The sequence below is a fragment of the Haliotis cracherodii genome, unplaced genomic scaffold (genome assembly GCF_022045235.1).
Source record: "Haliotis cracherodii isolate W230 unplaced genomic scaffold, xgHalCrac1.p SCAF_6, whole genome shotgun sequence".
In the NCBI taxonomy this organism is placed as follows: Eukaryota; Metazoa; Mollusca; class Gastropoda; order Lepetellida; family Haliotidae; genus Haliotis; species Haliotis cracherodii.
The window spans coordinates 18,978,731-19,005,865 of NW_027266319.1; the positions used below are offsets into that span (position 1 = coordinate 18,978,731).

The 27,135-nt window shown below is 40.3% G+C and overlaps 1 protein-coding gene across 2 annotated transcripts in view; it reads right to left on the bottom strand.

The window, feature by feature from the left end:
- Positions 1-26,838, bottom strand: part of LOC139445567 (metabotropic glutamate receptor 3-like) — a 94,091-nt gene extending 67,253 nt beyond the window's left edge. Inside the window, exons 1-2 of one of the 2 annotated variants that reach the window (XM_071226724.1) lie at positions 26,728-26,838; positions 17,646-17,700 (exon numbers count right to left, since the gene is read on the bottom strand). The gene's annotated coding sequence lies outside the window, so the exon portion shown is untranslated. Of the gene's footprint in view, positions 1-7,965; positions 8,112-17,645; positions 17,701-26,727 lie in introns of those variants that run through there. The other variant, XM_071226725.1, reaches the window with a different exon arrangement.
- Between the last annotated feature and the right edge of the window lie 297 nt (positions 26,839-27,135).

Genomic DNA, 27,135 nt, shown 5'->3' on the forward strand with positions numbered 1-27,135 from the left:
CTCATTAGAATATTAACGAACCACCTCAACATCCATAACGCGTACAACACACAAGAGACATCTTTTATTTGACGGTCAGGTCGGAGTCCCTATAATGTGTCTGAGTGTGGTATCCATGTTTAACTGCGGCATGGTATCTCAGTAGGCTAGCACTATAAAACAGGCATAAGCTCTGACGTGTACAAGCAGCCATACACACACGTTTATGAAAATAATTTTGAACGCGACGTCACCTCAGTTTCCCTTTAAGCCTGAACTAACGGTAAACAAAGTGGTCTCTCTATTGAACAGTTGAACAGAACGACCATGTCATAGTCTACCCGTGCAACACTTGGACGCTATGTGGTAAAGTAGTGTGTCATGCGTTAACAGTACACAAATTGGACGCTCAAACGTTAGCAAAGTACACCACCTAAACGATCTATGGTTGATTGCAACTTTATATAACACGTCATCGTTCATGATTTGGAAGGTCTATGGTAAGACACTATTTTACCATGAATATATAATGGGTTAACATGAACATAGGATGTGACTGCTTTGGAGGTTCCTAGGTACACACGGGGATAAATGGGATAAATCAGCTACAGTAAATTAAGTTTATAACGCAAGCTCTTATAACGAAGTAACCGTTATAACGAACTTATTTTTTTAGTCCAGGTCATTTGTTGTATATATGCTGACTATGCTTATAACGAACTACGGTTATAAGAAACTAAAATGAGTGGTCCATTTGAGTTCGTTATAACCGTAGTTTACTGTACATAGGTTTGAATCCATTGTAAATCAATCCGAGTCGAATGCGTGACCCGTGATATTGCACGGCCGAGTGCACAATAGTAAACGACGCTTAGAAACCAGTACTGTACAGAATGCTTTAAACCATTCACACTCGTATCCCAATGTCCACGAATAAAGTACAAACTGGTGTTTCACAAAGCCACAATTAAAACATATATCTATGGACCCAACAACAATACACCAAGGCGTAAATGTATCACAAATGCAAGGACTATAGCTTGTAACATCGGTTCTATCTCGTCAAGGCAATTAATGTCCGAGACTTCGGGGATCAGCCAGCTCTTTGCTTGTGTGAGTGAACGTCATATATACATTATTGCAACGGTGTAATAAATAAACACAGTACACGTTAATGTCAATGGTTTATCCACATAAATCCATTTGATCAAACATCAATCGTATCCAGTGACACACCGGCGGTTGTTACCAGGCGTACCATCGTTACAATATCACAGTGTTAAAGCAAATTATCAAGATATTTGTCAGGCACATACGCCTATGATATAAGTCAACAGATGGACAAATGTGATGACACTGTGCAAGTGGGCAACACAGTTTAGCTTTTAGAGAAGGTCCAGATTTATTCAGTAGATCCACGCCAAGCTATGATTATCCCATACTTTGACCTGTAATCGACATGCAATGGTGTTTGATGGTGCAAAGAGTAAATACTGCGCGATGATTCTGTATTTACCTAGTAATTTAGACCTTGTATTATTGAGCGGGAACGACTCTCAGCACACTCTTTAATGGTGCTCTTATCAATCGGCGAGGAATATTTGGCTCGTCTATTGTTTAATATTTGTGTGTTTTTGTCATCCCAGTGCCCATAATGATTCTGATATGGGGCTATTCCTCGCTCTTATGTAAATTTAAAAGAGGATGGTATCGAATTTAGTCTCGACAACGAGATCAGGCGTCCAGTAAAATGGGATATTTGTATTCTGCCAGCACTTCAAACTTGCTGGAAATCACGTTATCGCCAATGTCTTCCTGCAATTAAACAGGTTAATACACGTGGATGTATTTGAAGCTAAACAATGACGGCATAACACGAACACTTCGTAATTAAAGCAATTCCTTGAATGCAATATTGACAATTTGGAAAGGTCGTTACGGAGTTTGAGAGTCAACGTAACCTTAAGAAAACGTATCTAAAGAAGTGTCTTGGAGGGAAGTAAAAAGTCTCAGCATTTTTCTGAAGTAGGCGAAAGGCCACACGACATACAACTCTTTGTGAGGGACCTACTGTCAGTGGGCATAGGAGTCATAGTAGCAGCAGCCGTAGAAACATGGTCTGTGCTGCTGCTGATGATGCTGCTGATGATGACTGTAAATAATCTTGACCAGACAATCCAGTGACTGACACTCTATTGGTCATTTATATTGCTCATATTTCCAAACCACACATGGGATATTAATACCCCGGTCATTGGATCAGTGGGCATTCAAGAATCATTCTCAGCTCCCTGAGGAGTTTACAACCCAAGCTGTCTGTTGGGAGCTAGAAGGATAATAGACAAATTGCCATCTCATCCTACCGTGTACCCACTCACTGCTGGGTGAACAGAGGCATATTTCGAACAAAGTCACTTGCCCATGGAGACACCAAACATGCGCTTCAGTGTGGGGCAGGACAAGACTTCACGTGATTTGTGACCACGTCCCACCGCCACTGAGCATGAGTATCAGCGAGCCTGACAGCCCGATCCCGTTAGTCGCCTCTTACCACAAGCATGGGTTGGTGAAGGCCAACTCTAACGCGTTCTCGGGGGACAGGATACGTACTATTTGTGGTAGACGTAGAAGTAAAAGTAACAGTATAATAAGTAGTCGTGATGGTAGTTGAAACAATGACAGTAACATCAGCCTGCGTAGTATTCGTATAGTAAATGCGCATGCGTTGAAGTGATCGGGTGTTAATTCAAATGTATGGATATACCAGATAATTTTATAGAGGCATTTACTCAGACCTTGAAAGATACTAGTATGCACATTCAAACTTGACACAGTTCTCTATCGTTATCGAAGAAACTATCAAGTTTTTACCTCCTTGAAAACAAGTTTTGTAGAGAGCAATATGACATTAAAACAACATTGCGAATAGCAATAGCATGATTCAGATGTCACTAACACGAACCTTTCATCGAGGTTGGAAGATATAGCGAGAGAACACAGAATGTGTCAGTTTTGTGATTTAAACAGTGTAGAAAATGAATATAATAATATGTCTGTTGTATGATGAACACAGAAAACAGTTCACTCATGAATATAATTCCGTTACGCTAGTATACAGAAATTCTGTTAATGACGTAACAATGTAGTAATATCGAAAACATTGTCAATGTAAGTGGAACCCATGAATGAGTGAGTGAGTTTGGTTTAGCGCCGCTTTGAACAGTATTCCAGTTATATCACGGCGTGTCAGCTTAATGTGGGAGGAAAGCCCGAAGTGATGCAGGTCTCAGACGTTTACCACTTCGGTGAAACCCACGAGCACGGGTATGGTGCTGACAAACCTAGAAACATAATCGGGGCGAACCGAGATTCGAACCCACAATCATAGGTTTCTGGCGTGCCCAAGGGACGCAACTCTGCACAGCGAATCGCGGCGCCTTAGACGACTGGGCCACCCGTGCCCCCACGTGGACCTAAGAAGTTTCAAATATATTACTATAACCATATATACAACCATTACCGTATAGCATGTGCTATATGACCAAGGCGTCTCAGCATAATGAATAAAATACTATTGTATTTGTGAGAGGCAGCAAAACAATATCTGAATTAATAATTTGTTTCCTTCTTTGTTGTTTTACGCCGCAATCGACCGTATTCGAGCTATAAGACGAGTGCTATGGACTTCCTCTACACTGGGTTGAAATGTGGTAACAAGTGCAGATTTGGTGAGTAAATTGGCTTCATCGCCGCTAGGATCACGGTGCGTCAGCTTGGTGTCGGAGGGCAGCTCGTGTGACGTGGGTCGTGAACCACCCAACACACAGTTAGTTACAGCCAGACAAAGTTAGACACCACTGGCGACTCACGGTCAACTAATTGGCAGCAAATTGGCCCATCGGAGCACAACAAGTGCAGGACGAAGAAGCAGGACATGAGTAGTAGTAACAGTAACAGTAGCAACAGTAGCAACAGTAGCAGTAGTAGTAGTAGTAGTAGTAGTAGTAGTAGTAGTGGTGGTAGTGGTGGTGGTGGTGGTTGTGGTGGTGCTGGTGGTTGTGGTGGTGCTGGTGGTAGTAGTAGTAGTAGTAGTAGTAGTAGTGGTAGTGGTGGTGGTGGTGGTGGTGGTTGTGGTGGTGGTAGTAGTAGTAGTAGTAGTAGTAGTAGTAGTAGTAGTAGTAGTAGTAGTGGTAGTAGTGGTAGTGGTAGTGGTGGTGGTGGTGGTTGTTGTGGTGGTGGTGGTGGTAGTAGTAGTAGTAGTAGTAGTAGTAGTAGAATAAGTAGATAAAACATGGTAGCAGCAGGAGAAGAAGGGGATATATAGTAGAAGCAGCAGTAATTTAGTAGCAGTAATGGTAGTAGATGTAAGTTCAGTAGAAGTAATGGCTTCAGCTTCAGTTTCAGTTATCGTCCTATCTTTACTGCATTATTTACAATCTGTTCTCCAACATCCAATATCAAAGCCTCTGGGGTCCAACACGAATCATCTGTCCTCCAACACCTGTAGCCCTATCACCCAACTAAACCCTCAGTTTCCACCTCCATCCATACAGTTAGGTGCGACAGGAACTGACAAACATCAAAACACATTAACAATATATTGTCTAACCTTAACTAATATTATTCAGGGGCGGTCGGGTAGTCTAGTGGTTGAAGCGTTCGCTCGTCCTGCCGAAAACCCGGGTTCGATTCCCGACATGGGTGTGAAGCTCATTTCTCGTGTCCCCAGCCGTGATATTGCTGCAATATTGCTAAAAAGCGGCGTAAAACCATACTCACTCATTTATATTATTCAACATTAACTCTATATCGTCTCGTATGAACACTTTATTGCTTAACCGTCCAAATCATCACTTGTACACAGAAGACGTAATTCAAAATTAACCTCGGTTTGACTTTCAACAGTAAATGGACTATCGTGTGACTGGAATTCTGATCCATCACTTTTCTTGCGTTGTTTACATGCCGTCGTGACAGGACATGAGCACTGCTCTGTGGTGCCAGGCAACAAACAGGTGTTGTTTATGCAAATAGACGGAGTGGCTTACCCTTTTCGCTAACACTTCAGTGATCCATTTAGCATAACGTTCACCTATATTTTCAATTTACGTCTGATGGTATCTGTTTCGGCGGATAACAAAGACGTTTTATATTAACTGTATGATATCGTACACAAATGGAGCGACCCGCACAGTACATCATGTTTATATCTGTAGTACTCTGATTTGACCGGGGACCTGGGGGGCCCAGTCGTCTAAGGAGCCGCGATTCGCCGTGCAGAGTTGCGTCCCTTGGGCACGCCAGAAATCTATGATTGTGGGTTCGAATCCCGGTTCGCCACGATTATGTTTCTAGGTTTGTCAGCACCATACCCATGCTTGTGGGTTTCACCGGAGTGGTAAACGTCTAAGACCTGCATCACTTTGGGCTTTCCTCCAACATTAAGCTGACACTCTGTGATATAACTGGAATACTGTTAAAAACGACGTTAAACCCAACTCAGTCACTCACTCACTGATTTGAACAGTAAACTTAAAACTTTCACAATCTGGCAAAGAACGTAAATGTCTTCCTCGCAAATGATTTTAGGCCAGTTGAATCCATTGGCCGTCTCAAGCTTTTCTACATTATGAACATTAACCCCGTCGTTTGTCTACGAAGTGAACTTTTACTAAACACAACGATACCATGGTTGATTTTCGGATTAATGCATTTTGACGTCACTGCGACAGTTAAACTCCTTAACATCCAACATTAGCTTTATCAGACAATAATTCTACTTTAGCCAAAATGGGCTCCACGTTATCCAACATTAACTCTACCTTGCCCAAGATAGTCTCTACGTCATCCAATCCACAAACCGTCTTCCTTTAATCCAAATATTCGCCATACAGCATGATTTACTCGCCCTGAATCACCCAGACCTCGCCCCTTTGGCAATACAGAACACATCACTCGTCCTACACCACCCAATACTCGCCCTTTATCTCCAATATTCGCAATACGGCACGCATCACTCGTCCTACATCACCCAATGCTCGCCCTTTATCTCCAAACGTTCACTCATGACTAAACATGTTTTGCCCTCGTTAACTAAAAAATCGCCCGACCCATAAAACTCGCGAATGAAACAAAAATGTCATTGACAAGATAAAAGTAGTGCGGGGACTATTCTGGTCGTGTACCTACAAATGTATCAGGTTCATTATACATTGAATCAATCCACTAATCCATGAATCACCCCACTACTTAATGAATCACAAGTCCGTGACGCGATACAACATTGTCCTTTCATCGCAATAGAACAAAGGCATCATTGATTAAACACACAAACAGTTCACTCGGGAGACATATTCGTCTTACGAATGTGAAATAATTGCCACGGTATAACACATGATGAATGTAATTCTCAGGATGTCCGACCGTCAGTGTCACAGAACGGTCAGTCTCCGCTTCCCATTAATGTGAAATGAAAAATAAACATTATTTTCCTTGTTAATAAGGAAGGTCTGAATGCTCTTGCACAACTCTATTGTGTGTGTACGAGAGAGAGAGAGATGGAAAGTGAGAGAAAGAGAGTAAGAGATAGAGAGGGAGAGAGAGATAAAAGAGAAAGAGAGAAAACGAGAAATAGAGGGAGGGAAGTGAGAGAAAGAGAGAGGAGAGAAAGAGAGTGGGGAAAGAGAGGGAGAGACAGAGAGCAGAGAAAGAGAGAGGGGAGAGAGGAGACAGAAGGGGGAGAGAGAGAGAGAGACTGACATCTCTGCCCATTTAGTTGCCTCTTGCGACAAGAATAGGTTGCTGTGGACCCATTTTAACCCAGAATTCCCACGAGGGTGTGATCTGTATGATGGGAGATTTAAAAGGAACAGGAACACAGTCCAGATTAATTATGACGTATCTCAGTTGACGAACCCTTCTCCAGCGTATGTATGTGCATAGTTTTGAATTCTTTTTTGAACTTTTTACACGTAAGTTCATTGTTAGCAGTGTCCACACAATATGTTAAGGTTAAAACTCCAAATCGTTATACAATGCCCTTTTACGGCAGTCGTATTGCAATATACATGTTAGATGCCAACAATCGATACGTGCGCATCTGTTTAAACTGCTGACGTTGTAAATATCAACATTTCTGTATTCTTAATGTAATTTACGGCGTAGTAACATACAGCGTGCGGCATGTAGAACTAAATCTCACGATCTTAATCAAATCTAGAGCGCGAACTCCGTCTTCAATCATAATGTCGTCTTGATTTTAGTAATATCAATCTCATTGTCCGTGGCCTCGGATGCATTGCTACAATGACCACTAATAGTGTTACGGAAGAACTAATACCTTGACTGATGTGACATAATTTTAAGCATTAGCTATACTTCGATTGGTAATTAGAAGGCATACAAGAAAAACAATGTTACTGACCCAATTTGTAGTTGTTGGAGTGATGAATACACTCCGACAGTGGTATAACTGGCGACACAATAATGACACACACTCATTCAATTCTATGTATTAATGATGTAATGCATTTCAATCACGGCTACAATGTTCTGATTGAAGTCATTGATATTGACAGTAATTCGCATTCAAGTTACCGTTAGATAACACTATTTGGTATTGCTCTTTGAAGTGACCATACCAATACACCCTTCGCTAAACCGCCTTGATGGTTTTTCTTCATCACATAACACGAGCAATGTACTTTCTATCATAATACCACATCCCGCATCCACGCGGACGATACGATACTTATTTAAAATAAATCTGTGAAATATTTTTGAATTATTGATAAAGTAAAAAAGTGACATTACGAAACTATAAGATATATTTTGTTAACGCATTTCCATCTAGTAATCTACGTGTTACGACAGGTGCAGTTGTCTGAGACCTCGGCGCTGACTAACATGCATGGGACGACCTCGACTATATAGAAGATTGATGGTGACCACCGTTGCTGAATCAAGGGTAGGAGCCAATATACTCACCAGTAGTCCCGCCTCGGGATTGTTTGGGACACTCCAACACGATGCAGTCAATCATACGATTCCACTCAGGTTTTGAAAACGTCACTTGATAGGAAAATTAGATACTGTCACTCCACAAGCACTGCGTGCAGGCTTCGCGGTCAAATACTGGTGATTTGCTTCCTGAACGGAGACGAGCGGAGTAGCGGCTTGCCGCTCAGCTAGCAGCCTTCTGAACGGGACTCTAGCGATACAGCCTGGTCATACCGGCAAATCATCTCGTGGTTCAGCTCACTTCATCACTATGAACACACTTTAGTTGATCTAGCCCGTTGAAAACAAACTAGTCTTTATTCCACAGCAGTGGAGCTACTTACAAAGTAAAGAAACACAATTAATGTATAAAAGCATGTAAGATGCAGCGGTGGGCTTTTTTCCCTATACCTATACTGATCGATCGACAAAGGGATGTATACGAAGCATTATTAACTGGCAAAATAATGACGTAGGTTCTAATGGAGTTGCTTTGTTACGTGTAGGCAGAAGGGGAAGATTTTACAATGATGACAGCGCTGGCATCATCAGCAAAGACTATTGACTTTCTGATAATTCCAGATATTAATAGAGGAATCAACAGCGACGGGGCAACATGCTCTTTATCATATAATTAATTCCGATACCTTTGAAAAGGTATCCCCAGCGAATATAATATGCAGCTAGTCATATGTGAAAACATCGGCAATGCGCTGTAATGTTTTATTCATTTGTTCTTTATGTGCTGATTTTATGCACATATTTACTTCATTCTATGAATATGAGCATTTTGAGTGACAGCAGTGCAAGAACAAGTTGTTCCTTAGCGTGACATGAAGTGAAAGAGAAGCAACGAGGCAGATCTTTGAGCGTGCTTGGGCATAGTCGCCATCGGCGTTGATGAGGGTGCATGATGTAATTGTGAGATGCACTGTCGCACCTGTTACACTAACCAGGTGATATACATTGGTACACCTGTCCTATCGACGCCAGGGTCACACAGCTGATAATCGCCATATCGAACTGATTCACATGAACAATTAAAAGGACGTAGGAATCGATTTACATTACTATGCGATAATATGCATCAATACTGCAATACACAAACATACCATTTAGTAAGCGCACATACATATTGAACTGTCAGGTAGATGTACGTATTCACATCTATGAGTGAGTGAAGTGAGTATGGTTTTACGCCGCTTTTAGCAATATTCCAGCAATATCACGGCGGGTGACACCAGAAATGGGCTTCACACATTGTACCCATGTCGGGAATCGAACCCGGGTCTTCGGCGTGACGAGCGAACGCTTTAACCACCAGGCTACCCGACCGCCCCTCACATCTATGAAGATGTACACATATGCTAACCTAACAGTTTCTATGCTGGAGAAGGGGTGGTCGGGTAGCCAAGTGATTAACGCGTTCGCTGGTCATGCTGAAGACCCCGGCTCAATCCTCGACATTCGTACAATGAGTGAAGCCCATTTCTCGTGTCCTCCGCCGTGATATTACTGGAATATTGCTAAAAGCGGCGTAAAATCATACTCACTCACTCACTTACTATGCTGAAGCAAAAGCATTCTTTTTCAGCCGACCAGACTAATCTCTCCACATGTTATCTAATTGTCATTTAAAGAAGAAGAAGGAGGAGAGGGAGGAGGAGGAGAGGGGGGAGGAGGAGGCCACTGAGAAACTAATTCAAAAGCAATATACAAGTTCAGACCAAAGTTATATATAGGTGGGTGAGTATGGTTTTAGCAATCTTCCCGCAATATCACGGCGGCTGACACCAGAAATGGGCTTCACACATTGTACCTATTTCGGGAATCGAACCCGGGTCTTAACTACTACTAGGCTACCCGACCGCCCTATTATATAGATAAAAAATATACATTCAATGCATACACATACAATATGGATACATCTACAGATTATGATAGGAAGATGCTTTTTGTTTACGTTTTACCATCAATGACATTCTAATTTCTTAATAACTGAGGCATCAGCTTTTTAAACGAATATCAACTGGTCACGTGGAGACATGTGTATGGTTTATCAACCTGAGAAACTTCACACTATAGATACCTGAGGTCTGTGTAGAAATCACAAGAGGTTACAAAGTGTACTTCGTCTTCGATGGCATTACTGTTAGATTATTTACACTTCTATCCTCTAACGATGTATTGGGGAGTGAAATCTTCCGGTTTTTAAACCCCAGGGCAAAGTTCCACAACGAAGCTTTCTTCAAATACTTCTACGAGATCTACATAAATTTAAATCAGTATACGTATCTACAGTTAAAAAGTCTTTGATTGTTGTATGGTAGTTGTTCGAAGCGGCGTTAAACCCAACTATATCACTAAGTATATAGCAGTTGATATTGTATTATTGCCATGCGTGGCTTTGTTAGCAAAACCAAAGTCGTTATTGTCCATGAATATTACTTCTATGTGTTACAGGATCAAAGTTTTGGGTTGACGAATGGTCACAGAACAGGATCCGAAAATCTAATTGTTGAAAATGCTAAAAATTTAAAATCTGATATTACAATTTTGTACCCAGGTGTTGACGACGTGTCTTTTCTAGACATTACGTGGGGGTGGTATTGTGCTTAAGCTACTATCAGATTTTTCCTTGATATGCAGCTGTTTACAATCCACGACGTCTTGGTCGGAGAATATATAGAAACGCTGACCTCTAGTACTGGCCGACGTAGGTGAACTGACTTCAGCCACAAGTGAGAAAATCGTTATTGTAAATCGTAATTTAGAGAGAGTCAGGGTGGGGGAGATAATAGACAGAGAGGAGAGAGGGAGGGTAAGAGAGGGAGAGGGGGGTGGGGGATAGGGAAATCGTGAACGAGGAGAGAGAGGGGGGGAGAGGAGAAAATGAGATCGAGAGAGAATATTCCAATTGTCCTGTGGCGACTCGGAGTAATCTTATGTTGCTAATGATGTTTCTTCATCGATATTATATACATCATTATGTGACCTATGCTGTTGTTAGTTATACCGCCATCTCTTCCATCAATACTGCCCTATGTTTATGCTGACTTTTCCTCTATCGTTTCTGCTGTATGATTATACTGCCATCTCCTCCATCAATACTGCCATATCTTTATGCTGACCTTTCCTCTATCGTTTCTGCTGTATGTTGCTACTGCCATCTCCGCCATCAATACTGCCATATCTTTATGCTGACCTTTCCTCTATCGTTACTGCTGTATGATTATACTGCCATCTCCTCCATCAATACTGCCATATCTTTATGCTGACTTTTCCTCTATCGTTTCTGCTGTATGATTATACTGCAATCTCCTCTATCAATACTGCCATATCTTTATGCTGACATTTCCTCTATCGTTTCTGCTGTATGTTGCTACTGCCATCTCCTCTATCAATACTGCCATATCTTTATGCTGGCATTTCCTCTATCGTTTCTGCTGTATGTTGCCACTTCCATCCCCTCTATCAATACTGCCATATCTTTATGCTGACCTTTCCTCTATCGTTTCTGCTGTATGTTGCCACTGCCATCTCCTCTATCAATACTGCCATATCTTTATGCTGGCATTTCCTCTATCGTTTCTGCTGTATGTTGCCACTTCCATCCCCTCTATCAATACTGCCATATCTTTATGCTGACCTTTCCTCTATCGTTTCTGCTGTATGATTATACTGCCATCTCCTCCATCAATACTGCCATATCTTTATGCTGACCTTTCCTCTATCGTTTCTGCTGTATGTTGCTACTGCCATCTCCTCTATCAATACTGCCATATCTTTATGCTGACCTTTCCGCTATCGTTTCTGCTGTATGTTGCTACTGCCATCTCCTCTATCAATACTGCCATATCTTTATGCTGACCTTTCCTCTATCGATACTGCTGTATGTTTATATTGCCATCTCTTCCATCAATACTGCCATATCTTTATGCTGACCTTTCCTCTATCGTTACTGCTGTATGATTATACTGCAATCTCCTCTATCAATACTGCCATATCTTTATGCTGACCTTTCCTCTATCGATACTGCTGTATGATTATACTGCAATCTCCACTATCAATACTGCCATATCTTTATGCTGACCTTTCCTCTATCGATACTGCTGTATGTTTATACCCTCATCTTGTCTATCAATACTGCTATGTTTATACTGTCATCTCGTCTATCAATACTGCTATATTTTTATACTGCCATCTCGTCTATCAATACTGTTATGTTTATACTGTCGTATCGTCTATTAATACTGTTTTTGTTCATACTGCCATCTCCATCAATACGGCTATCAGTTTATACTGTCACCTGCTCTATCGATACTGCTGTCTATTGAAACTGGCATCACCTCTATCAATATTGCCATATCATTATGCTGACCTGTCCTTCATACTGCTATATGTTTATATTGTCACCTCCTCTATCGATACTGCTATATGTATATACTTTCACCTCCTCTATCGATACTGCTATATGTATATACTTTCACCTCCTCTATCGATACTGCGATATGTATATACTTTCACCTCCTCTATCGATACTGCTATATGTATATACTTTCACCTCCTCTATCAATACTGCTATATGTTTATACTGTCACCTCCTCTATCGATACTGCTATATGTTTAAACTGTCACCTCCTCTATCGATACTGCTATATGTATATACTGTCACCTCCTCTATCGATACTGCTATATGTTTAAACTGTCACCTCCTCTATCGATACTGCTATATGTATATACTGTCACCTCCTCTATCGATACTGCTATATGTTTATACTGTCACCTCCTCTATCGATACTGCTATATGTATATACTGTCACCTCCTCTATCGATACTGCTATATGTATATACTGTCACCTCCTCTATCGATACTGCTATATGTTTATACTGTCACCTCCTCTATCGATACTGCTATATGTTTATACTGTCACCTCCTCTATCGATACTGCTATAAGTTTATACTGTCACCTCTTCTATCCATACTGCTATATGTATATACTGTCACCTCCTCTATCGATACTGCTATATGTATATACTGTCACCTCCTCTATCCATACTGCTATATGTATATACTTTCACCTCCTCTATCAATACTGCTATATGTTTATACTGCCATCTCTGTCGATACTGCTATATGTTTATACTGTCATCTCTATTAATACTGCTATATGTTAATACTGTCACCTCCTCGATCGATAATGCCATATGTTATACTGTCATCTCCTGTATCACCTTTGCTGTATGTTTGTTAAGTGTATGTGATAACTCTGACGAGATACTGTATGGTGTCACGTTGTACGGAGTATAAGAACAGACTGTTGGACTCGATGGAAAACACAACCAAACAATATGCTTCACAAGCTGAAGACATTCCCATTGTGACAGAAACCCCAAACAGGTATCAGAAAGTTATTCAACGAGCAACTTTATACTATTATCACATTTAATGTTTCGGCAAATTCTATTTTTCAACATGGCGTCAAGTAAGTGCGGGGCAGAGTCGTCTTTCTTGGCCGTGAAGAATACACAGTCATGAAGAACACTCGCGGTCTCAGATCTCCAAAGGTCTTCAATACCTCTCATGGGCTGTTACGAAAGACGTGAGAGTATCCTCAACACATTAAAGCAGAACTCTGAGCTATCAAAGCCTGACAGTGCCATCAAAGATGCCGCTTTTCTAAGGGAGATAATCGAAAATAGGAATCCCTGATGAGCTATGCATTTCGTCCTCCGTATAATCAGGTATATTATCTTGGCTTGTTATAGAAGCTCCATTGAACCTGCTAGGGACTTCAACCTTGGCTTTTACTCCTATCATATCTGTACATTGCTGATTATCAAAAGCAAATTATAACTTTTTATCTTCTTTTACATTTCTTGACATGAGAGGAGAAACATCGGAAGATCCTTCTGGATCTGTACGGAGAAGGTTATAAACAGTGATCATAAAGTAGACACATATAGGACCTGAACGTCAAATTAGACCTTTGTCGGTCGATACTAAAGTACCTGACCTCAATGATGAAATAAATTACTGCATTACATAAGGAAGTAACATGATTTGCTTTACGGAGAACAATTTGAACTATGAGGATTCATTAACGTGTGTGTAATTTGCAGCTGTAAAATGCTCATACAGTGAATGTAAGTAAAGATTTGTTATCTGTACATTAAAAAAAATGAAACATGTTTTACAATAAAGACTATTCAACACATGTTGTAGTTTTCTAACTTAAGAATATACTCATTCGACCATTAGGTGGTAAGCATTTCAGTCTGACATGAATATTGTATTTCGCACTCCCACTTAGGCGATATGTCCCTTGTAAAAAACATGTCGCGATTTCCTGTCATGGGTTTGTTATTTCATACTTAAATATGTCAGTTGCACGATTGACTGGCCCGTGCATGTGTTTGTGACACCTTTCGCAAACACCTAATGCCATCACTATGTGATAGTGATTCATAATAACATAAACGACAAAACCCTTTCCATAACGCATGGTTAAGATACGGTCGGCATCGTACAGTCGTACAATGAACTTTGCAAAAATATTCTTATGAATATTTGGGGGCGGTCAGGTGGCCTAGTGGATAAAGCATTCGATCGTCACCCCGAGGACACGGGTTCGACCCGACATGGGTACATTTGTGTGAAGTCCATTTCTGGTGTCCCCCGCCGTGATATAGGCTTGAAGTTTGCTAAAGGCGGCGTAAAACCATACTCACTCACTAACTTATGGGGGCGGTCGGGTAGCCTAGTGGTTAAAGCGTTGGCTCGTCACGCCGAAGACCCGGGTTCGATTCCCGACATGGGTACAATGTGTGAAGTCCATTTCTGGTGTCCCCCGCCGTGATATTGCTGGAATATTGCTAAAAGCGGCGTAAAACCATACACACTCACTCACTCACTAACTTATGATTATGGAAATGTTTTTGTCGCTTTTACTGATGGAAGTGCATCACTCAAACACACTTTATGTTCCTCAAGGATTTAAAGTGTACATGTGTTGGGCTAAAAGTGTACCCTATAGTCTTTCTAAGTATGTCAATTTGTTCAAATCAAATTTAAAACAATTTCAAATTCAAATTTCGACAGCCCTTGTTGTTATACGTTATGGTGAACTGTAGGATTATTCTCATTTCACATAACGTTGCATCAATTTTTTTGTTAAACAGTATAGTCCATTTCATCATTATCGGTACAATTTTCAGCTATTTATAAAAGGTATGTATCTTATCACAGTTACTTTCTCCTTTGAGTATATATTTGGCAAATGATGATGGGTGTGGCCTTGTGAGAAATAAGGTGAGGTGAGATGAAATGGGGTTTAGCGTCGCGTTCAAGATTATTGCACTTTATAGCGTGTGTGTTTTATAGTGCTAGCCACTGAGATACCATGCCGCAGATTAATATGGTAAAATATACCCCACATAATTCTGTCACCATTGTTTTGTCCCTTCAATGCCGTACGCCAGGCAGGGAAGGGTATAAGATACTGGTATCTCTTGATGAACAGTGTCAGTCTCCGTTTATATAACTTTACCAACATGATTCCTATGTCCTATTGCCCACGGCACTTTCTTCTGGTGCGTGAACGTCATATCGGCAGTGATAATACAGATATACATCATATACAAAATATTTACGATTTGTACTTTTCCCAGTGATGGTGCCTTCTGTAATACTTACATAACACTAAATCAATCTCAATGATGTTAAGCCAATCAACAGCAGTAATCACGATGTTGATTATGATGCAGAAATAGCCCTCCCAAGCGTGTCTTTTTTCAATAATTGTCGTGAAATGATGAAGAGGGTTCCAGCAGTGCCACAGCTAAAGAAAAGAATTAGTAGTTTGGGAATCGACAGTTTTCGTCTCGTGAGAAACTAGAAGCAATGCGAGATTCCCCGTGGACTTGTTATTGAGATGGATGACAGTGTCTTTGTATGGACAGCTTCCTGTTGTGTGCGCATGCGTAGTGAGCACGTTGGAAATGAGGACTAAACCCTGACTCAAGTGGGAATAACCAGGAGAGGGAAACACACGGAAATGAAATATCGACAGATACCTAGGGTGTTGAGTGCCGGGGGTCCTTGTGACGTGACGGTCAGCAGAATATGAGAGTTGGAACGACAACATAAATACCTAAAATCTGTAAATGTGAATTAACATTAACGGATTCAAACATACTTTACACCCATATATCTGTCTGCACGATGTAATACGAGCCTACCTCACAGGCAACTTTCGTGTGTAGCCAGGTCAGTAAACACCAAAAAGTAGATTGAAAGCTCTTATCAACCATCTATGCTAGCACCTGTTTCCAGACGAGGAAGTGTGTCATTTTTTCTTATGCTTCGTTGTGCACAGGTTTGTATAGTTTAGAATTGTCAGAAATAATCAGAACTTTAACTAGGACTATCAAAAGAAGCCTATGTAAGAACAAATTAGCACAGGTGTATTTCTTAAATTTCATTTGAGGTTTTCAGAGTATTTCAAAAAAGTGTTCCTGCGTGAGTGGCTATCTATAATTACCGTAAAACCTCTGAAAACATGTATCAATGTTACATAGCACATTGCTTTGTATAGTGCACGTGCCATAAGCCTGGCCCTGCTACACGCGTATTTCATGCTTTGATCTGCTATAAACATGTACGCGGGACATGTAACGTGACTCACACAAAACAATCTCACTGTCTGTACTCGTGTAACTGGCTACGGTCTTATGTAAACATGTACGCGTGTGAGACGCTATTGACTCTATATGTAAACATTCTTGTGTAACAGGCTTCACGCTCCACTACCCTGTAAACATGTGCACGTGTAACACGCTATACTACCCTGTAAAAATGCACACGGGTAACACGCTACACCACCCTGTAAACATGTACGCCTGTAACACGTTACAGTCCCCTGTAAACATGCACACATGTAACACGCTACACTACCCTGTAAAATTACCCACGTGTAACACGCTACACTCCCCTGTAAAAATGTACACGTGTAACACGCTACGCTCCCTAGTAAACATGTACACGTGTAGCACGCTACACTCCCCAGTAAACATATACACGTGTAACACGCTACACTCCCCAGTAAACATATACACGTGTAACACGCTACACTCCCCAGTAAACATATACACGTGTAACACGCTACACACCCCAGTAAACATGTACACGTGTAACACGCTACACTCTCCTGTAAACATGTACACGTGTAACACGCTACACTCTCCTGTAAACACGTACGCCCATCTATACACACATACGTATTACATGTTACATTCTGCTGTTTACGTCCTACACTCTACGCTCTCCTCTTTTCACCTGTACATATTACATGTTACATTCTGCTGTCTGCAAGCAAACGTCCTACACGCAACGCTCTGCTCTTTACACATATAATGTCTTACATTCTGTTGCTGACATGCAAACGTCCTACAAGCTACACTCTGCTCTTTTCACCAGCACAAACAGAATACATTCTGCTGTTTGCACGCAAACGTCCCAAACGCAACGCTCTGCTCTTTTCATTTGCACATACTACGCGTTACTTTCTGCTGTTTGCAAGGAAACGTCTAATACGCTACGCTCTGGTGTGGATACGCATGCTAGTATAAATATATATACATTATATATAACGCTCAAACAGGCTTACCTCTCGATTCCCAAGGTTGTACGCTGACCAGCTCCACAACGCCAGATGTTCTTACCTAATAAGATAGAAGACATTTTTTTTCTTGTAATCGAATAGTATACTGAACAGTTAAAGAAGATCAGTTTAAAATAAACATAATATGACAGTTTGTGCAGGCGTCGGGAATCGACGTGGAATATGAACTTTCAGATTATCTCAAATCAGAACCATAGGCACAAATGGGATTCCTTGTCAAATCTAAACCTGACAGTGATTAGACATTACAGACAGCATGTCAAACGTCGGCGTCTAATAATTAATTTTGCAGCTATATCAGCATATAATCTAGGGCTTCCACTTTTTAAAAATGATATCATACATTTGAAAATGAAACATAGATGTGTGATGAAATAGATTGTAATAATTGTTATATTTGAGATAACATTTTCTCAGTAAAGTAAGAAAATGTTGTCCCAAAATTCACATTTGTTACATTTGACCACTTTCTAAATGGCATTGTGTTTATTGAGTGAGAATATGATTTGAGATTTAAAGCCATATTTTACCATGGTTAAGTCATGTGAGTTTGTAAGCAGTAAACGACAAACTGGAATAGGCGAGAGGTGCATTATCAATGAAGAATAATTTTTTCATTAAGGTTGGTCACGAGACGCTGCTATCTATGTTTTGCAATAGAGGAATGCAACTGATAACATATGAAGACAAAACTCAATTTTAAAAATTGTCTTTCGCAGTGAACTAGAACGTTGATCGTTTGTTGTTTAATGCCGCATACAGCAATATTCCAGCTGCATGACAGCGGCCTGTACATAATCGAGTCTGGACCAGTCAATCCAGTGATTGACATCATGAGCATCGATCCTAGCAATTGGGATACAATGACATGCATCAACCCTTTCAGCGAGCCCGACCAACCGATCCCGTTACGGCAAGCATAGTTGTCTTTTACGGCAAACGTTATAGTAAAACATCATAACTATATCGTTGTATCAAGAATTAATTTTATGTCTTTATTCTGTTTTAGCTGCCTAGGTGGAGGCATGGGTCCCTTGGGCACGTCAGAAACATATTACCGTGGGTTCGAATCCCGCTTCACCCCGATTATGTTTCTAGGTTTGTAAGCTATATACCCGTGCTGTTGGGTTTCACCAAAGTGATAAACGACCACCACTTTTTCCTCCCACACTGGCACACGGTTCAAAGCGGCGTTAAACCCAACTCACTCACTCGAAGCTACCTGGTCAATTGAAAAACATGTTCGATCTTAACATTTATATGGAACAGTGAATTTAAATCGACGTAAACCGACTTCGTGACAACCGATTGAATTATGAGGCAGTAAATAATGTCATATAACAGGATTTGAAGTAATGAACAACATTCCATCTTCAGATACACATTATCCAACATTTTCAACATTCTGGGGTGTTGCTTTAAAGGTCTTTCCCCATCTTTAATTTCAATTCCTTTTCCACATGAATACAAGCAGCTATAACGAGTTGAGAGACTGCCAAAATGAGCTCGCTAGATAATCCTAACTCGGCGATAATCCTTTCACCCCGACGGACGCCAGAAGGAACAGACTCGGTTAACAATTTATAGGTAATTATGATGGGGATGAACCCTGTCTGATTCTATCCTATCACTTTCTCAGTTGCCACAAATAGGCCCAGCCAAGCAAACGAAGGAACCACGCATGCATACATTGGCCGGCAAAGCGACTATTTGTACACTTCTCTTGAACACATGATGCAGCGCTTGCCTTAAAGCTTACTGACAGTGTCATGATTAACAACATGAAGAGTAATACATTAGCTTGATCTCATGACACTTTAGTGTCACTTTCAGGACAAAAACAATATACTTCTAAGATCGTGTTAACATAAACAACCCAGCAGTCTATAGGTTATACATTGTCGTGGGTTGTACTCCCCAATCCACTTCGGGGTGATCTTTGGTATATCCGAACCACTTCCGCTATCGTTGGTTTCTGCGGCGTGGTCAACTTAAACGATCTACGTCACTTCCACAAAATAAGCTGACACGCATTAATATTACTGAAGGATGCTCATAGCGGCGTTACACGTAGCTAAAGCACGCCGTGATGCAAATAAGTGAGAAACTGATGAGTTTCCATCCCGACGTTTTGGTTGACGTAATCATCAGCTAGACAATTGTCAGTAACTTGGAGCTCATCGAATGCGTGCACGTAGCACAGATGTTTTATGTCGCTGTTAAATATGTAACATATGGCATCATCTTATTAGAGGGTCAGCAATGTTTATGTGAATCTTCCTCACAGTTTGAACGTTTGTCTCCTGTTTGATGCTGCTGCTGCTCATGATGATGATGATGATGATGATGATAATGATGCTCATGATGGTGATGATGATGATGATAAGGATGATGCTCATGATGATGATGATGATGTTGAAGATGATGTAAACATCGAGAAACAGCCAACACCTTAAGAGTGTTTTTGTGATCAGTAATAGCTTCATCATGTATACAATCGTTATGGTCCAACGCTGTGATATAACTGGAAGAGTGTTCAAAGCGGCGATCAATCCAACCCACTCACTCACTCACGTTATGGTCAAATCAACAAACTTAAATTTCAAATTGAAAACAACATAAAATAGCTGTAATCATTCTGAGAATGGTCACACACCTGATTTCAAATACATCAACGTTACTGAACACATTATCTTCAAAACAGGGGTATTCTGTATTATCAGATACAGCGAATTTTTATCAAATTTTTCAATTCTATCAATGAGTTCGGCAAACCCTCACCCCTTCTCCACCTCATACCCCCCACACCCCCAGGCTCCAGTAGAGGGTGACCTATAGGCGTTGTCTGATGCTTTCTACCCCGTATCGATTACCTTGTTTCACGTCCACTATCGACCCTTTTCCTTTGTCAACGTCAATGGCAACAAGCGGGGCTACAAACGACTCGACACGACAATATTGGTAAGTCTTTGTGGCGCTGCAGTGAACGTGAAGGAAACCTTCATATAATGCCCTCATGCATCACTCATAAAAAAGGGTCACGGCTGCCCTTGATATGTGTGAAACAAAAGTGCTTCACTTGAGTGCTTCTTTTATGATTTCTTATTAAAGACCATACACTATCGATTCTATTTGTCTTAGCTGATAACGCCAAGATGAAAGATGGTTATCAAAGGCATTACCATGGACGCAATATTGTAGAATACGTTTTCAAATCAACTTTAACATACAATAATTATTTTGAATATGTATCCAATATTTTATTTAATAGTGTACTGTAATAAAAATCTGTATTGTATTTATTGTTTGCTTATTTCCAGTACATACCAGCTCTTGTAAAAGAATCTCGCACACTGCACTACGTAGTATTTATGTTATGCATTACGGTCAAAACTTGTTAATCCGAACGGTGTTGTCGATGAAACCGTCTAAAATGCGGGTTTTCGGATAAACGGGGTTCGTAGAAACGAGGTTTTATTGTGTATCACTTTGATGTATATTAGCCAATGCGTAAGCCGTTATTTGACATGATGATAATGAAACGTAAATCATATAGGAAGTACATGTGGGACAGTTCTCCTGGCAATCGAATTTCCCGAGTGGGCCGACCATTCTAATCTACTGTATCAGTACTCAGGGGATATATGTTGCTAACATCCAACTGTTTACTTCTGAGGATAGGGCAAGATGTAGTTAGACAAGTAATCTTAAAGGTGCAATATGTCGCTGACTTCGTTTGGACGTTATATTTAAGATGCATTTAAGATATTTAAATGACAATATCAACCCAAGCTTGTGCAAATATATCGGCTTAATATAAATTGGGAGCGCCGACGTGCCCTAGTGGATTGAGTGTCTGCCCGGAGAGTGGAGGGACGGTGGCTCGATCTCCGTCCGCGTCATACCAAATAACGTTAAAAGGTGGTACTTGTTGTTACCCTGCCTGACTCTCACATTTGGGGGATAAAAGAAGGATTGACCGGATCGGAGTAAGTACGCTGTGTCTGAGTGGGGTATTCATGTTAAACTGCGGCATGGTATCCCTTTGAGCTTGCTCTGTAAAACGGTCTTTGAACCGGACTAGTACAAGCAGCCACACACATACACATGCACGTCGTTATTAATGCAATAATCCTCAAAGCGACGTCAAACCCCTTTTCACTTCACCTAATATAAACTGTTTCAATATGGCAATCGATGTAGATAAATAAGAATTGAATCAGAGTAAGAACTATATGCATCATCTTGTAACGCAAAGCATCGCAACGCAAAACCTACCATTAAACAGTACATTGGAGCTTTAACACACTCATTACGATCTGGTTAAAGGATCATACATTTCTGTTCAAATATGGACGTCGTGTTCACTATCTATATAAACGGTCGTGTAAATAACCTAACACAATAAAACATGCCAACGAAGTATTTCTCTCATATTTTCAATATTGCAAAATTATCAAACATCAAGGAAAGCAAATGCGAAAAATAGTCACAATTATTTACGCAAATGCTCGGACAATTAAAGCATCCTTACTGGTAAGACAATATTGTGTAGGTATATTTTGAGAAACAAAGCATGTGTCTATTCTTGGTGTTTATTTGTAGTAGGGAGCAGGGATGATAAACTGTCTGTAAGCGCCTCATCTGTACCCGTGGGTTTCACTCAGACAATCTGACACGCGGTGATTCAGCTTAAACACTATTGAAAGCGGCGTTAACTTTAACTCAGTAACACTCAATATTGGTCGCAATTTACAATTATATCGACTTGGAATGATAATTGCGACGTATAGTTGTGGAATGTTTTAGATTGGTACAAAGGTTACATGCAATTATCTGCATTTCCATGGACTTTGCAACACACTTGAATGGAAATGTATTGATTTTAAGTGAAGCAAATTATTCTGCTGGATTACATATTTCGAAATAATTACCCAATACCATACCAAGATAAAATAGCTGGTTTCTAAGAATGTTAGATGTGTTTATCGCTTGCTCTGTGTAGTGCGTATTTTGCAGTGTCGTCTAATTTCCCGTAAAATGATTGAAACGTCTGTGCACAGTTATTGTTAATACACAGTGATTATTGTCTCAATGCCGCCAAAGGAGTTATTTTCGACTGAATTATCAGTTTAGAATTATCGAAGTCGCTCTTCATAAGCATGTATTCCCGTTCAAGGAACAGACACGCCGATAAATTACTTTCCAGGCCATGTGACTCCCCTTAAAATCTAATCGTATGAGATTTAAGATCAATGTATTCAAACAAATGTCAATATTCGATCGTGTTTGTTGACAAAACCTTCGCTCTGTCGCATGGTGTAGCCTCTGCTATATCTAGTCAGTAATTGAAGGATTAAATTCATTCCAAAGAACGTTCTGCTAATAGACAAAGAATGGGAGAGCTGTGGGGACAAATCTGCTACCCCGGAATCAATCTTCGCGTTCTTCATGTAGAGGGTATTTAAGAGTGATTAGAGCTCCCATAGAATCACGTGGCAGCAAATATATCAAACAAATAGAACCTGTCTGCCCATATTGAATTTTTCAATGATTTCCATTACTCCAAGCTCGAAAGTCACTTCATCAAAATAAAAAGACAAAGAGAGTTTCAATAAATTCAAACCATCTGCTGGTGGTCACGTTTAGATCTCGGCAAAATCTTGTGCACCTCGAGATCTCAACATTGTCGTCTGTCGTTTGCTATAAATAGATGAAAAATCGCTATCATTAATCACGCCGATGGCCGACTATGTTCGTTCCGCAGAAATGAGACAATAATCGTATTTGATGCGGTTCAAGTGGATTTCTCTCCCTTGATTAGTACAACCTGGCCCGAGCTTTTGATCCAGAAACTGCGCTGAATTGTATCATGGAAAATGCAAACACAGTGATTCCAAAACTACTCTAAATTGTAACACAATACTCTAAATGCTACATTAGGACGAGAGCAGTGTCAAAAAATGGCGTTAAAGTCTATCCTGAATGCAAAATGGCACTGATGAAGGAGAATAGTAAGCACCCTAAGACCTTGCCGTTTTCTTACGATAAACTCCAACAGCGTGTTTAAATATTCATAAAATGTGAGCTCGGCAAGGAGCAGGGAGAATAAAACACGATCGATACTCGAATTCCCGGTGCCAATAAGGAACAACATCATAAAATATAACACAATGTCTTTTATCACAGAATAACATTTTTATTTTATACGGGAAATATGGCAAGATTGGATAAACTGATTCCTTCAAGCAGCATGAAGCGAATGCCGGATAGGCACCGTTTGTGCGTAAAAGAGATTCACGCCATCACTTGTAGTGTGTATGATTTGTAGCGGGATTGAATGCCTGTAAGATTGGAATAATTCACAAACATTTATTCTTAACGTTTGGTTAATAATTGTATTTAAAACGTATCCGAGGTTTCTTACTATCCTAAACAAAGCATAAATAATTACATTGCTGAACTCGTCTTTAAAACACGCCGAGGAGATAGAAGTGTTGTGGGTGGGCTTTATGAATGGAGTAATGTTACAGAGTGATGTGATAGTTCAAAATTACTGAGAGAAATCTATTAACTTGCGATGTTATCCTAATCTAACCCTCGTTCCGCGTGTCAGTGGTCCTCTGTGGGTCTGGGTATACACTCTATGCATCTGATCAGCACATCTAACCTCGAATGTGTCAACTGTATTGATCCGAGATCTAATCTCCAAGAAGCTCACACGAGCGTCTTCAGACGTATTCCGATCATTACCGGAGTGACGCTGTTGCTCTACTGCATATGCAACGTGTGACGTATAAGGAGGCACGTTTGGAGGACCTGGTCTCCGAGCTGCATGGTAATCTACGTTCAGATCTGTTGCAAGGAGATGTTTGGTCGCTGACACATTCTGTCATTGAACCTATCAGCACCGATGCATTCAACTGAAATATTTGTCCTTTGATTACATGCCATATATAGAATATTTCTTTTCCTGTTGTTTTAAAGACGTCCAAATCAAAGTGAACTGCGTCAGGAATATGTCGCTAGAGGACGTCACGTCAGACATATACTTTTTCGAGAACATGTTTTGGTGTAATTGGTTTTTTTTGTATATATATTCAAAGGGTAAATGTGTTTTCCCCATTAGCGGAAAGCAACTAGATGCTTTGGGGTGTATTCAAACTTTAGATGAAGTGTTGATGATGGTTACAGCTACTAGATGATCATATCAAAATATATATACGGCTATTTGGAAAGGTTAACTCAACCGCTATGTTTGAACCAGTGGATATATTCAGTGATTGAATGAAACTGAAACTGAACAGTACTTATGGTCAAAAATCATCGTTTCCAGGAGAACGTTCCTTAAAATTTCCCCAACGACAGAAATGTATTTTCCCGCGCCTATCATTGATAACCATGTATTTCCTGAAAACCATTGTCATTGACAGAAAACATAATTCAGAAAAAAGTACAGTAAACTACGGTTATAACGAACTCAAAGGAACCACTAATTTTAGTTCGTAATAACCGTAGTTTGTTATAAGCATATATACAGTATATATGCAACGCATGACCGGGACTAAAAAATAAGTTCGCTGTATCGGTCAGTTCGTTATAAGCGTGTTCGTTATAAATGTAGTTTACTGTATTTTCAAGCAAATTACATCATTGATCGGAACGTGCCCTCAAGCAATAATCATTTTTGTCAGAACAGTGTTTCCTGACAACTATCATCATTGACAAAACAGCGATTCCAGACAACATTCATCTTTGACCAAAAAAATGTCTTCAGACCGCTGTCGGCTCCGACATAAAAGTTTCCAAAACACAATCAACTTTGACAGAAACGTGTGTCTAGGAAACAAATCAAAACCGACCGACAAGATTATCCACGGCAGTATCAGCATGACGCCCAATACATATGTCGCCACTGACCGAGCACTCACCGTCGGCTGATCGTCTCGTTTAACCTTGTTGTCTTTCGGAGATGACAATCTCCGGACAACTCTTTCAATCCCAAATACAAGACTCTGGACAGGTATATCATTCAACATACCTTTGAAAAGTTTATTTTTGCAATAGACTAACACTTTATCCACTGGCGATGTCATCATAAACAGATAACGAACTCCAAATAATTGTTATCCAACACATATAATAGTCTCTAAACAAGTCCACAGAGCGCTAAGGTTACCAATTCCCTAGTCAATCTCGAGGACTTGGTATAGTTGGCTCTGCCAACAGACTTCCCTACAAGTTATTACTTGAGTTAGTTTTTTACGCTCTACCACTGTAATTTAATCTTAAATGACAGTTTCTGTGGAAGACACGGGGCTCTCTTCCTTAAATTTGCACTATTTCCATTTGGGAATTGAGAGTCAGTTGGTTTTTTTGTGTTACCGCATACAGATGCACATCGCCATGCTGAGAGGGGGATGATTAATGACAGCAAGAAGCTCTACAGTAAACGTTAGCCGAGGAAGGTAATACGATTTACAGAAGTAATATAACATTTGTCCATTGAACCGACGACGGCATAATATGTATGGTCTACAGGGTTGAAATGAAGGTTGACTTTCCTAAATGTTTCATGTCAGTCCTACAACCTTGGATTGAAACTGTTGGGGTATGTGACATTGCTTTTACGTAATAGCACTGGGTACTTATCATTCGATGCATCTACAAGGTCGAAGTCGGAAAGCAATGAGGGATGTAACCTTGACATCTTGTTAAGGCGGACATGAATAAACTGATTACAAACTTGTTACATTAAGACAACGCATGTCGCATTCGGCACCGACTCGAGGGATATCTCTGTTTTCATTGACTCCATGTGGAAGTTACGAGATCACCTGTGTCTCCGTCTTCAGCGCATATCTTACCGCGACGCTATCACGACGTAGCTGGAACTTTGACGCGACGCGACGCCAAGCGACGCAAAGAAAAACTATGTAAGGTATAAAGTATCATTCTTATCTACTTGTGATCCAGTGATCAGTGATGTAAAAATACATGATGTATGGCCTTTGATAGAGATTGTATTTATATATGGGAATGCTGGTAGGAAATGTTTGATACTTACGCCATACACGTAGAATCCTAATGGTCTCCTCGATAAGCTGTCACAGATGACGTTTTCTTATTGTAATCTGTGCAATGGCCACATTGTTCCAGACAAATCCAGAACATGAGACCTGAAACAACCATAAAGGATAACTGAAATTCCACGATAGTGTACACTTTACATCATTTTCCTATTTTTATATATATTCAGTGCATTCATCGACTAAGTAAGAATAATGAAGAACTTTTTTTTAAATGAATACAATTTTTATAGACAGTTCTTTATAAACGCAACAAATGATGAATATGCAAGCGGTTCTGTTATTTTGTCGAGGGTAGTGTGACCAATACCAATCTAGTCGATTCTTGTAAGTTCGCTGTATCGGTCAGTTCGTTATAAGCGTGTTCGTTATAAATGTAGTTTACT